Below are 13,267 nucleotides of genomic sequence, written 5' to 3'. Positions count from 1 at the left end.
TGTTGTGTCTAGAACCATATTATGTTAGAGTTGGAGGGTCAGAGGGAGTTGAACAGATCCGATCAAATTGGAATTCCACCAAAACGTCTAAAACGAGCTCGGCCTTCCTTTCCTTCGCTTTCCTTTATATGACACTGCCAGCATTTTTTTTTCAGTCGTGTAGGAATGTGTACGATGTTGAGATGGGCTGTGTTCCGTCCGTGTTCCAAGCACATTTTCACTGGGGGACAGGTCGGAAGTCAGGGGCAGAGTTAGAGGCAAGACATGCACTAAGCTTCACAAAGTCGGTTTAGGTCTGCTTTAGGAATACATAATCCATGAAATTCATGGGTAAGTGCCCTGGGCATTTAATTTTCACTGGAAATTTAAAATTTGGGAATATTCTTCTTTTTATATATATGCGGATTCACAATTCCAAATTCACTTTAATATCTACCTTTACATGTACCTATTTTAATATTTCTGTTGGAGTTTCTGAGTGTTTTTGTAAACCTTGTTTCATGCCCATAGTCAATGATATGGTGTCATAAGGCATTTGACTTGATATTGCAAAATACACCTGTTTTGCTAATAGGTAGTTCTGATTGGAAATAAGCAGAATAGAGGTAATTTTGAAAGTTTTCATTGTTATTCTGGTTGAAAAGGAAAAGAATCGCCCTTGAAATTTGGTCGTAATCTACAACTGTGGCAGTTCAATAACTTTGTTGTGTAAAAGACATGTTCTGAATTTATTTCTCCTTTTACTATGATATGAAATTGCCTGGGCTTTTATGTAGAAGCTAGTTAAATTATAGCTGAGCATTTTAATATTTCAAGACAAACATGGAATGCTGTTTTGGGTTTTCCACAGTATTTTATCTTAGTACACACATGAATATTAGGAAATATAGTTTTAAATTATGAATATTATTGGTGATAGTCAAGTTATAAAAATTAAATATATTAAAAACAATTACTTTCTTACATGGAAATTTAAATGATATATACAGAGGTATTTACTACATATACCATGTTTTTAAAAGGCAAGGTATTAAGCTAGATATTTATTTATTTTAAATATATTTTTATTGATTTCAGAGAGCAAGGGAGAGGGAGAGAGAGAAACATCAATGATGAGAGAGAATCATTGATTGGCTGCCTCTTGCACGCCCCCTACTGGGGGTCGATCCCGCAACCCAGGCATGTGCCCTTGACCAGAATGGAACTAGGGACCCTTCAGTCCACAGGCCAACACTCTATCCACTGAGCCAAACCGGCTAGGACATAAGCTGGATATTTAAAAGTGAAAAATATATGCGGATGATGGGGATTGACGGGAAAGAACAAGTTTTCCCAGGTGATGGAAATGTTTTATATCTTGATTGTTGGTTACAGGGGTGTATACAAATGTCAAAACTTATCATACACCTAAAACGTGTATTTCCTATATGCAAATATTACCTCAAAACATTAGTTTTGAGTAATGCTTATGTGAACCTTTAACAGTTTTCCTTTATCTAACAGCCTTTATTTGAAGAATTTACTATAGTGTAATCTGAGGTTTTTAAAACCTAGAACCTAAAGTGTTAACGCCTAGACTTTCTTACATTCATATTTTGTTTACATTTATAATTCTAAATTAATGAAACTTGGCACAGTTTAGCATCAGCACATTTATTAGAAATATTGGCTGTACATAATTATGGCACATATTTGGAAGGATAACTATCAAAACTTGAAAGTTAGTTTAGGGAATACTTTGTCTCAAAAGTTAACCAATTCTTACTTTTGGTCTTATGTATAAGGAATGCCATGTGCATTAATTTTTTTTCTCTCCAACCACTGCTGTTAACTACCACAGCCATGGTAGTTTCCACAATATGAGTTGATTATTTTATAGTTCTGGAGATTACAAGTCTAACATGGGTCTCTGGACTAAAATCAAGGTGTGATAGAACTGTGTTCTTTTCTGGAGGCTCCCAGGGACATCTTTTCCTTTCTTTTTTCCCTTTCTAGCTTTTAAAAGCAGTCCATATGACTTGGCTCAGGGCTCTCTTACTCCTTAAAAACCAGCAACATTGTATCTCTCTGACCATTCTCCAAGCACACCTCCCTCTGATGCTCCTGCTTCCTCTTCCACTTTTAAATGCCTTTGTGATCATATTGGGTGCACCCAGATAACCCAGGTTAATCTCCCCATTTGCTAATTAACAACCTTAGTTCCCTTTGCCATGTAATCTCACAAAGCTATAGGTTTCATGTATTAGGGAATGAGCATCTTTGGGATGGCACTATTCAGCTCACCACACTATGGTAGCAAAAACATTCTTTTACAATAAGAAGATATATTATTTGATACAAATAAGACTAAAATTGTATTTTTTCATGCTAGCAGTTTCAATGTCATTACTATCTGATCTCTTAAGTAAATGAGCCTAATGTAGAATTTTTACTAAACTATTCTTGGATAATTTCACCTGTTGTGTTGGTGACTTCTAAAAACAAAATGGCTTGAAAGCCTTCTGAGTTATCTATTGGAATTACATTAATTAACCGCCAAAAAACTTTATGTGAACCCTTTTTATTCGGGAGGGCCACATTGTTGAAATACTTAAAGTATATTGTGAGACCTCAGCATGTTGAATTCTTTTTTAACCCCATCACTTAGGGAGGTTTTTGCCTTGGTATACATGTTGAACATTATTACTGCCCTACTTTTTGAGGAACTTTGCTGGAAGATTGGTAGTATTATAGAAAGAAAGCTAAAAATGGAGAAATACTATTGTAAAATATTGTCATACTTATTAAAGAGCAAAAGTGTCTTTACTCAAATGTGTTTTTACTTACCTTCCATAACCTGTCAGCCATATATTATCCATCCATTCATTTACCCACCCACCTTCCCTTGATTCTTAGGGTGATTGCAGCATTTTTTTAAGCTTACCTTGTGTAAAACGTCAGTATTTTCTTTTAAAAAGTATCAAACTGTGTGGTTGGTGTGGTTCAGCAGTTGAGCATCGACCTATGAACCAGGAGGCCAGGGTTCGATTCCTGGTCAGGGCACACTCACAGGTTACGGGTTCGATCCCCAGTGTGGAGCGAGCAGGAGGCAGCTGATCAATGATTCTCTCTCATCATTAATGTTTCTATCTCTCCCTTCCTCTCCTTCCCTCTCTGAAATCCATAATAAAAAATATTTTTTTTAAAAAGTATCAGGCATTTTTTTAATACCCAAATGGAATAAAAAGTTACATTATGCTTCATAGACCAAACACATAAATTTGCTTGTGTATTGGGGAATTTTCTTTTTGTTTTGTTAATTTTTACTTACTGATTTTTTAAGAGTGAGGAAGGGGGAGAGAAAGAGATCAGTGTGTTGTTCCACATATTTATGCATTCATTGATTGATGTTTGTATATGCCCTAACCCTGATCAAACCCGCAACCTTGGCATATCTAGAAAATGCTCTAACCAACTGAGGTACCTGCCAGAGCTGGGGAATTTTCTTATGGTCATTTAGTATGAGGAGTAGTTAACCTTGGAATACAGATTTAAACTGTTCTAAACTGTATACATAATAAGAGTTATTTTTCAGAGTTTATGTCTTAAATGTAAATAAAATACTTATTTTTAGTAAGTTTAAAGTGATTTATGATTTATTTATAGGGAAGTCCTTTCCAATTTTTGGTTCTATGCATTTCTGCTCAGCTATCTCAAGTTTCATATTGAATTGATAACATTTGACTCCCTTATAAGTTTTGTTAAGATAATTGTTTATGTAATTCTGAAATTTATAACAGGGTCTTGCAGTATTGATAATGCTAATTTCTGGTTTAGTCACAAAATGTTGAATGAATGAATGATTTTTACTTTATTGCTCAGTATCACCTAGATAAGTTAACCATGGGGAAAACTGGTTTAGCTGGCAGATAGGAAAACTTTTATGTCTGATTTAAATATGTAGACTGTTTTTTACCCTCTCTTAAATTTGTTGGTGTTATTAGTTGTAAAGACTTAACTGCAAGAAAATGAGTATGTAAATTGTTTCTATGGCACATGGATAGAGTTTGTGGAGTCAATTAGCACAGTTGTAACCACTACCTAGTGTAAAAAAAGGTGATTATCCAGTAAATGGTTTGAATAGTATGTTTCTGTAAAATTAAATAAAGGAGGTACTTTTCCCTTTGACTTGTGATACATACATTCTGGCACATATTTTTATTCCGTTAATTTAAGATGGAATTTTTTTATTCATCAGGTAATTGGACTAAAGACATCTGACCATGAGAATTATGTTCTTTCATATAGGGATGTAATCATAGTTAAAAGTAAAATGCTAGATATTTTAATGTAATTGCAAGCATATAGGCTATTTCCCTATGTTTATAGATTTAATATATTACATTTTGACAACTTCATGTTTTGTACAAAGAATGTATTCAACATTCAAACTCATATTCATTATCTATCCTCTTTGCATATTTAGTACAGTACCTAGAATTTACTTAGGTGTTTAGTAAATGTTCATTGAATGGTAAATGAATATCATAAAAATTTATTGAATTACTATAGTCCATACTAACCAACTCAATTATCTATTACTATTTACTCATTTATAAATTTATTTATTTATTGACTATGTAGAGAGAGAAACATTGATTTGTTGTTCCACCCATCTATTCATTCATTGGTTGACTCCTGCATGTGCCCTGATGGTGGGGGAAGGAACCCGAAACTTGGGGCATTGGGACAACATTCCAACCAACTGAGCTACCAGGCCAGGGCTGTTAGTATATACTCTTAATTTTGAATCTCTATTTTTCTTTTGTGACATTGTCTACCTTAGTGGTTGTTCACCCAGTATTCATTATCCATAGTGTGGTTTGACTAAGGGGTGAGCCAGTATTCCTCTAAGCCACACACAATCCCATTTACCATTGTAACAAAAAAAATTAAGGTACTTAGGAATAAACTTAACCAAGGAGGTAAAAGACCTGTACTCATAAAACTACAGGATGTTGAAAAAAGAGATGGAAGAAGATATGAACAAGTGGAAGAACATACCGTGTTCATGGATTGGTAGAATCAACATCATTAAAATGTCCATACTACCCAAGGCAATGTATAGATTCAGTGCAATCCCTATTAAAATACCAAAGGCATATTTAACAGAGCTAGAGCAAATACTCCAAAAATTTATATGGAATAAAAAAAGACCCTGAATAGCTGCAGCAGTTTTGAGAAAGAAAAACACAGTAGGAGGAATCATAATGCCATATTTCAAGTTATACTACAAAGCCAGCATAATCAAAACAGCCTGGTACTGGCACAAGAATAGGCATATAGATCAATGGAACAGAACAGAGAACCCAGAAATTGACCCAAGCCATTATGCTCAATTAATATTTGACAATGGAGTCAAGAGAGTCTCTTCAATAAATGGTGTTGGGAAAATTGGACAGATACATGCAAAAAAATGAAACTAGACCATCAACTTACACCATACACAAGAATAAACTCAAAATGGATAAAAGACAAATATAAGTCATGAAACCATAAAAATCCTAGAAGAAACCACAGGCAGCAAAATCTCAGTCTCTCTCTCATAGCAATATGTTTACGGACACATCTCCTGATGCAAAGGAAACGAAGGAGAAAATGAACAAATGGGACTACATCAAAATAAAAAGTTTCAGCACAATGGAAGAAACCATTAACAAGAGAGCCCACTGTAGAGGAGAACATATTTGGCAATGATACATCTGATAAAGGGTTAATATCAAAAATATATAAGCAAGTCATACAACTTAACAAAAGGAAGACAGACAATCCAATAAAAAAAATGGGCAAAGGACCTAGTCACTTCTCCAAAGAGGACATACAGATGGCCAAGAGACATATTAAAAATGCTCAAAGTCACTGATCATTAGGGAGATGCAAATTAAACTGACAATGAAGTATCACCTCACACCTGGCTACCATCAACAAATCAACAAATGACAAGTGCTGGCTAGAATGAGGAGAAAAGGGAACCCTAGTACACTGCTGGTGGGAATGCAGACTGGTGCTATCATGGAAAACAGTATGGAGTTTCCTCAAAAAATTAAATATGGAACTGACTTTTGACCCAGTGATCCCACTTTTAGGAATATATCATAAGAAACCCGAAGCATCAATCAGAAAGAATGTATACACCCCCATGTTCATAGAAACACAATTTACAATAGCTAAGATCTGGAAACAGCCCCAAGTGCCCATCAGTAGATGAATGGATAAAAAAGCTGGTAGTACATTTATACCATGAAATACTATGCAGCAGTAAAAAGGAAGAATCTCTTACCCTTTGAGACAGCATGGAGGGACCTGAAGAGTATCATGCTAAGTGAAATAAGTCAATCAGAGAAAGACAAGTATCACATGATTGCACTCATACGGAATCTAAGTAACAAAATAAACTGATGAATGGAGTGGATCCAGAGATATGGAAGCATGGAACAGAGTGCAGAATCTCAGAGGGAAAGGGGGGGAGAGTGGGTGGGTGGGAGATAATCAACCAAAGACCTTTATGCATATATGCATAACCCATGGACACAGACAATAGGGTTGAAGGCCTGGGGAGGGAGGCAGGGGCAGGCGGGAGGGGGACAATAGGGGAGAACCAGGGGACATATGTAATGCTTTCAACAATAAAGAATTATTTTTTAAAAAAGTGAACTCTTCTGGCTATAATTGATGAGGGCATGCATGCCCTAAATAGTTCCAATCAGAATGAAGCAAGCCAAATATAGTATTGTGTGGGTATCTGTCTGGAATTGCCACAGCTATTATTTCCTGTGGACATAGCTCTCATAGAGAGGCTAATAGTTGAAAAGTCAACAGAGCCCTAGCCGGTTTGGCTCAGTGGATAGAGCATTGGCCTGCAGACTGAAGGGTTCTGGGTTCAATTTCGGTTAAGTACACATACCCCAGACAAGGCTTATGTGAGAGGCAACCAATTGATGTGTCTATCTCACATTGATGTTTATCTGCCTCTCCACCTCCCTTCCACTTTCTCTAAAAATCAATGGAAAAATATTGTTGGGTAAGGATTAACAACAACAAAAAAGTCAACAGAAGAAATGTGGTTGATCACATTGTTTTCTGAAGCCTAAATACCACTACTGTATTTTTCATTTATGGGCTTTTTCATTATGTAAGAATAAATTAATTTATCTGTTTTTGTTGTTTTTTCTTTTCTTTGGAAGCACAAACATGTTAGGTGAAACACATGGTAATATTTCTTCTTTTCTTTTTTTTGAAAGATAGGCATTTTCTTGACACTTGCCTTATTTGTTATTTGATGTTGAGACATTAGACTTTTGTCATACCAATTTTGAATGACTTCAGTGATGATTTTCAAGAAGGGTGATATGTTTTGTTTTATTGTGTGCAGGTATATCCCAAAGCTTTGAAGAATTATTTTAACGTATATAAAACAAAAATTTGTGTCTCAGTGGCTGAGCATTGATCTAGGAACCAAGAGGTCACAGGTTTGTTTCCTGGTCAGGGCACATGCCTGGGTTGCGGGTTTTGGTTCCCATAGGGGGTGTGCAGGAGGCAGCCAATCAGTGATGTTTCTCTCTCATCTATGTGTCTATCTCTCTATCCCTCTATTGCTTTCTCTCCCTCTCTTTCTAAATATAAATAAATTTAATAAATTTTGAATTTTTATGTCATAAACTATGTTATAGTTTAAAAATTTTAGGAAAGAGGTATTATTAATTCTTAGGAATTAACAAGAAATGGCAACCTTTATTTTTTAGGTTATATACCATAAATGTTTCTTCTTTATGTCAGTGTTGGCCAGATAAATAACTCTAGGTACATTATTCCTTACCTGCAGTTCTGGTACCTATAATATTGTTTTTAATGATTCATTTAGAAAACCTCACTGACTGAAATTCTTTTTTTAGTAGAAGCTAATATGAACTGAATATTTTTGTTGTGTAAGAGAAATATATTTTTTTAATATATTTTATTCATTTTTTACAGAGAGGAAGGGAGAGGGATAGAGAGCTAGAAACATCGATGAGAGAGAAACATCGATCAGTTGCCTCCTGCACACCCCCTACTGGGGATGTGCCTGCAACTAAGGTACATGCCCTTGACTGGAATTGAACCTGGGACCCTTCAGTCTGCAGGCCGACGCTCTATCCACTGAGCCAAACCGGTTAGGGCTGTAAGAGAAATATTAATGTGCTTTATTTTAGGGTACTGCTCTAAACTCAGGCTTACATACAATATATGCATTTTTACATATAATAAACACTATGTTACTATACTTAACTACCATCATATATGCTATTTAACTTTATAGCATCCAACTAAGTTTGAACTCCAAAGCCCTTCCTTCCTTCCTTCCATCCTCCCTCCCTCCTTTTCTTTTCTTTTCTCTTCTTTTCTCTTCTTTTCTCTTCTCTTCTCTTCTCTTCTCTTCTCTTCTCTTTTCTTTTCTTTTCTTTTCTTCTGTTCTTTTCTTCCCCATGATTTAAGTCCTCTTAGGACTTCTTCCTTTCCTGACTACAGTTCCTCTAACCTTCTTAATTTAGTATTAGAAATTATTCCTTTGCATACTGTGTTTCTCTTTCTTTCCTTTTTTAAAAATGTAATTCTTTATTGTTTCAAGTATTACATATGTATCCTTTTTCTCCCATTAACCTCTCCCGAGGTGCTCCTATCCCCCCCAGGACATCTCCCCACCCCCCCCTACTGTCTGTGTCCATTGGTTATGCTTATATGCATGCATACAAGCCCTTTGGTTGATCTCTTAACCTCCCCCAACCCCCCTGCCTTCCCTCTGAGGTTTGTATTCCACAAATGAGCAAGCTTATGTGATAGTTCTCTTTCTCCGACTGTATTTTCTTTTTCAATATTTTTATTACCTTTGGAGAATTTACTTGTGCTTCTTTGCATCATTACTCACAAATCGGCAACTTGAGTATTGACCTTCAAATTGAATCCAGCATCTCTACCTTTGTTGTCTTTACTTGAATGGTCCTATAGTTGAGTGTGATATAATGTGTCTAAACTGTCATTTATTATCTTCATGTGAAACCAGCTTCCCTTTTGAGACTTACCATTTTTTTTAAAGATATATTTTATTGATTTTAGAGAGGAAGGGAGAGACAGAAACATCAAAGAGAGAATCATCAATTGGCTGCCTCCTACACGCCACCACTGGGGATTGAGCTGTTAACCCAGGGCACATGCCCTGAGTGGGAATCGAACCCGGACTTCCTGATTCATAGGTTGACGCTCAAACCGCTGAGCCAGGCTGCCTGGGTGAGACTTGTCTTTAAAGTCTTATCCAGACTTAAAAACAACTTCATTCTTTACCTTTTCATCACCTAGAATGTAAGTACTTACTAAATTCTGCAAATTTCTTATTTAAAAAAAAATTATTTAGGAATTTATTTTTTCCTTTTTATTGAATTTATTGGGGTGACACTGGTTAACAAAATTATACAGGTTTCAGGTTCATAACTCTACAACACATCATCTATACACTGCATTGTGTGTTCACCACCACAAGTCAAGTCTCAGTCCATCACCATTTATCCCCTCTATACCCCTCCTCCATTTTCCTCCACACACCATCCCCCCCAATCACCACACTGTTGTTAGTGTCCATGAATTTTTCTCACCCCCCTGCAGCTATCAGCCTGCTCTGCAAATTTCTTTCTTCAAATTGCAATCTTCTCTCCCCAACACCTGTTCCCCCCTTTACCCCCCCCCCTCAAATTTGTAGTACCACTCTGTTCAAACCTTCATTTTTCGAGGCATGTATTTAGCAATATTTTTACTTTCAACTTTCTTTATTTTATAGATTGTTCTATTCAGTGTGGGCAGATTACTCATCTTGAGTTTTCCTTTAACTCCCTCTAGAAGTTTGTCTTTTGCTTATCTGATGAAGTCAAGTGTTTATTTTTTAAAATTAAAAATGTTTTTTTTTCTTTATTGATTAAGGCAGTGGTTCTCAACCTTCCTAATGCTGCCACCCTTTAATACAGTTCCTCATGTTGTGGTGACCCCCAACCATAAAATTATTTTCGTTGCTACTTCATAACTGTAATTTTGCTACTGTTATGAATCGTAATGTAAATATCTGATATGCAGGATGTATTTTCATTGTTACAAATTGAACATAATTAAAGCATAGTGATTAATCACAAAAACAATATGTAATTATATGTGTTTTTCGATGGTCTTAGGCAATCCCTGTGAAAGGGTCGTTCAACCCCCAAAGGGGTCGCGACCCACAGGTTGAGAACCACTGGATTAAGGTATTACATATGTGTCCTTATTCCTCCATTGCCCCTCTACCTCCCCCCCACTCATGCCCTCACCCCCCTGGTGTCTGTGTCCATTGGTTAGGTTTATATGCATGCATACAAGTCCTTTGGTTGATCTCTCCCCCTTTACCCCCACCCTCCCCTACCTTCCCTCTGAGGTTTGACGGTCTGATCGATGCTTCTCTGCTCTAGATCTGTTTTTGTTCATTAGTTTATGTTGTTCATTTTAGTCCACAAATGAGTGAGATCATGTGATATTTATCTTTCTCTGACTGGCTTATTTCGCTTAGCATAACGCTCTCCAGTTCCATCTATGCTGTTGTAGTGGTAAGAATTACTTCTTTTTTATAGCAGCCTAGTATTCCATTGTGTAGATGTACCACAGTTTTTTAATCCACTCATCTGCTGATGGGCACTTAGGCTGTTTCCAAATCTTAGCTATTGTAAATTGTGCTGCTATGAACATAGGGGGTGCATATATCCTTTCTGATTGGTGTTTCTAGTTTCTTGGGATATATTCCTAGAAGTGGGATCACTGGGTCAAATGGGAGTTCCATTTTTAGTTTTTTGAGGAAACTTTATACTGTTCTCCACAGTGGCTGCACCAGTCTGCATTCCCACCAGCAGTGCACGAGGGTTCCTTTTTCTCCACATCCTCGCCAGCACTTGTTTGTTGGTTTGTTGATGATAGCCATTCTGACAGGTGTGAGATGGTACTGCATTGTCGTTTTGATTTGCATCTCTCAGATGATTAGTGACTTTGAGCATGTTTTCATGTGTCTCTTGGCCTTCCTTATGTCCTCTTTCGAAAAGTATCTATTTAGGTCCATTCCATTTTTTGATTGGGTTGTGTATCTTTTGTTAAGTTGTATGAGTTCCCTGTAAATGTTGGAGATTAAACCCTCATCGGTGATAACATTGGCAAATATGTTCTCCCATGCAGTGGGCTTTCTTGTTTTGTTGATGGTTTCTTTTCCTCTGCGGAAGCTTTTTATTTTGATGCAATCCCATTTGTTTATTTTCTCTTTAGTTTCCATTGCCCTAGGAGCTGTATTGGTGAAGATATTGCTTCGGCATATGTCTGAGACTTTGCTGCCTTTCCATTGTGTAGATGTACCACAGTTTGAAAAAGTCCCAATTTTTCCACTAATATTTTTATGGTTTCCCATCTTACATGTATGTCCTTTATCCATTTTGAGTTTATTTTTGTGTATGGTGTAAGTTGGTGGTCTAGTTTCATTATTTTTGCATGTATCTGTCCAATTTTCCCAACACCATTTATTGAAGAGACTGTCTTGACTCCATTGTATGTTCTTGCCTCCTTTGTTAAATATTAATTGAGCATAGTGGTTTAGGTTGATTTCTGGATTCTCTATTCTATGCCATTGGTCTGTATGTCTGTTCTTGTGCCAGTACCAGGCAGTTTTGAGAACGGTGGCTTTGTAATATAACTTGATATCTGGTATTGAGATCCCTTCTACTTTGTTCTTCTTTCTCAGGATTGCTGCAGCTATTTGGAGTCTTTTTTTTATTCCAGATGAATATTTGGAGAGTTCGTTTTAGGTCTGTGAAATATGCTGTTGGTATTTTGATGGGGAGTGCATTGAATCTATAGATTACTTTGGGTAGTATGGACACTTTAATGATGTTAATTCTACCAATCCATGAACACGGTATGTTCTTTCATCTGTTTATGTCTTCCTCTACCTCTCTTTTCAAGTGTTTAAACATCCTCAGTCTTGTTCCTAGCCTTTGAAATTTTTAAAATTCACTAACTGGTTAAACTTGTTGTGTTTAGCAAATCTTTTTATTTTTAAATATGTTTTTATTCATTTCAGAGAGGAAGGGAGAGGGAGAGAGAGAGATAGAAACATCAATGATGAGCGAGAATCATTGACTGTTTCCTGCATATGCCCCTTACTGGGGATCTAACCTGTACCCTAGACGTGTGCCCTGACTGGGAATTGAACCAGGACTTCCTGAGCCACAATGGCTGGGCTGTTTAGTAAATCTTTTGTTGGAATTTTAAAAATATTACAACCTACTGTTTATGAAATTATAAAATGCATTTGCTGATAAAGACTAACCCTTTGAATGGGTTAAATTACCTTCAAAAACCTGTCGTGAAGGTATCATCTGATCATCTCCTTAGTTGGGACTATTGACATTGGTATCATGGCTGGTGTTTAAATTTTAAGTTGAATTTAGCTTCTTCATTATTTCAGGTGCCTTCTAGTATTTGCTATATTGGTATGAGGATTATGTGTTGTAAATGTAGAAGATTTCCTGTCACATGCCAGAAAATGTAGAAACCAAACATACAGTAGAAACTAACAGCATTTATAGAAGAGATTTTCGAATTTTTTAAAACTAGAAGTCGGATTAATTTATGTCTTGTGAAAGATTGTCACTTAGGAGCTGAAGCATCTGATCCATTGTTTAAATTATGGGTTTCAGTAAGATTCAGAAAACATCTTTAGGCTCAGAGGAATATCAAAGAAGGAGTCATATGTTAATATATGGATAAAGGTATGTATTGTCATTTAATGTAAAATGGCTATTTGTATGTATATACACACACATACATACATTTAATATGATACTTTTCTCCCTAAATTATTTCTTAGATTGAATGTTAGCATCAAGGCAATACAGTACTGGGTAAGATATTTAAACTATGAAACAATTTAAAATTAGTAAACTCTTCCAGTGTACTGAATAGCATCATACTATTATTTTGGTCTGTCTTTTTCTTCAAAACCACATTTATTAAATATATAGATCATATTTTAGAGTGTTACCCCTACTCCCTAAAATGTTTTATTTATTGCTTTAACTTTCAAAATATTTTATATTTTAATATGAAAGTGAATCATTTTAAGGGACACCATTTTACATTGTGAGGAAAATGAGAATTGTGATGAATTAAAATGCTCTTGATTTTCATAGTGATTTTC

Source organism: Myotis lucifugus, unplaced genomic scaffold, assembly GCF_000147115.1.
Source record: "Myotis lucifugus unplaced genomic scaffold, Myoluc2.0 scaffold_62, whole genome shotgun sequence".
NCBI lineage: Eukaryota > Metazoa > Chordata > Mammalia > Chiroptera > Vespertilionidae > Myotis > Myotis lucifugus.
This window is presented reverse-complemented; position numbering follows the sequence as displayed.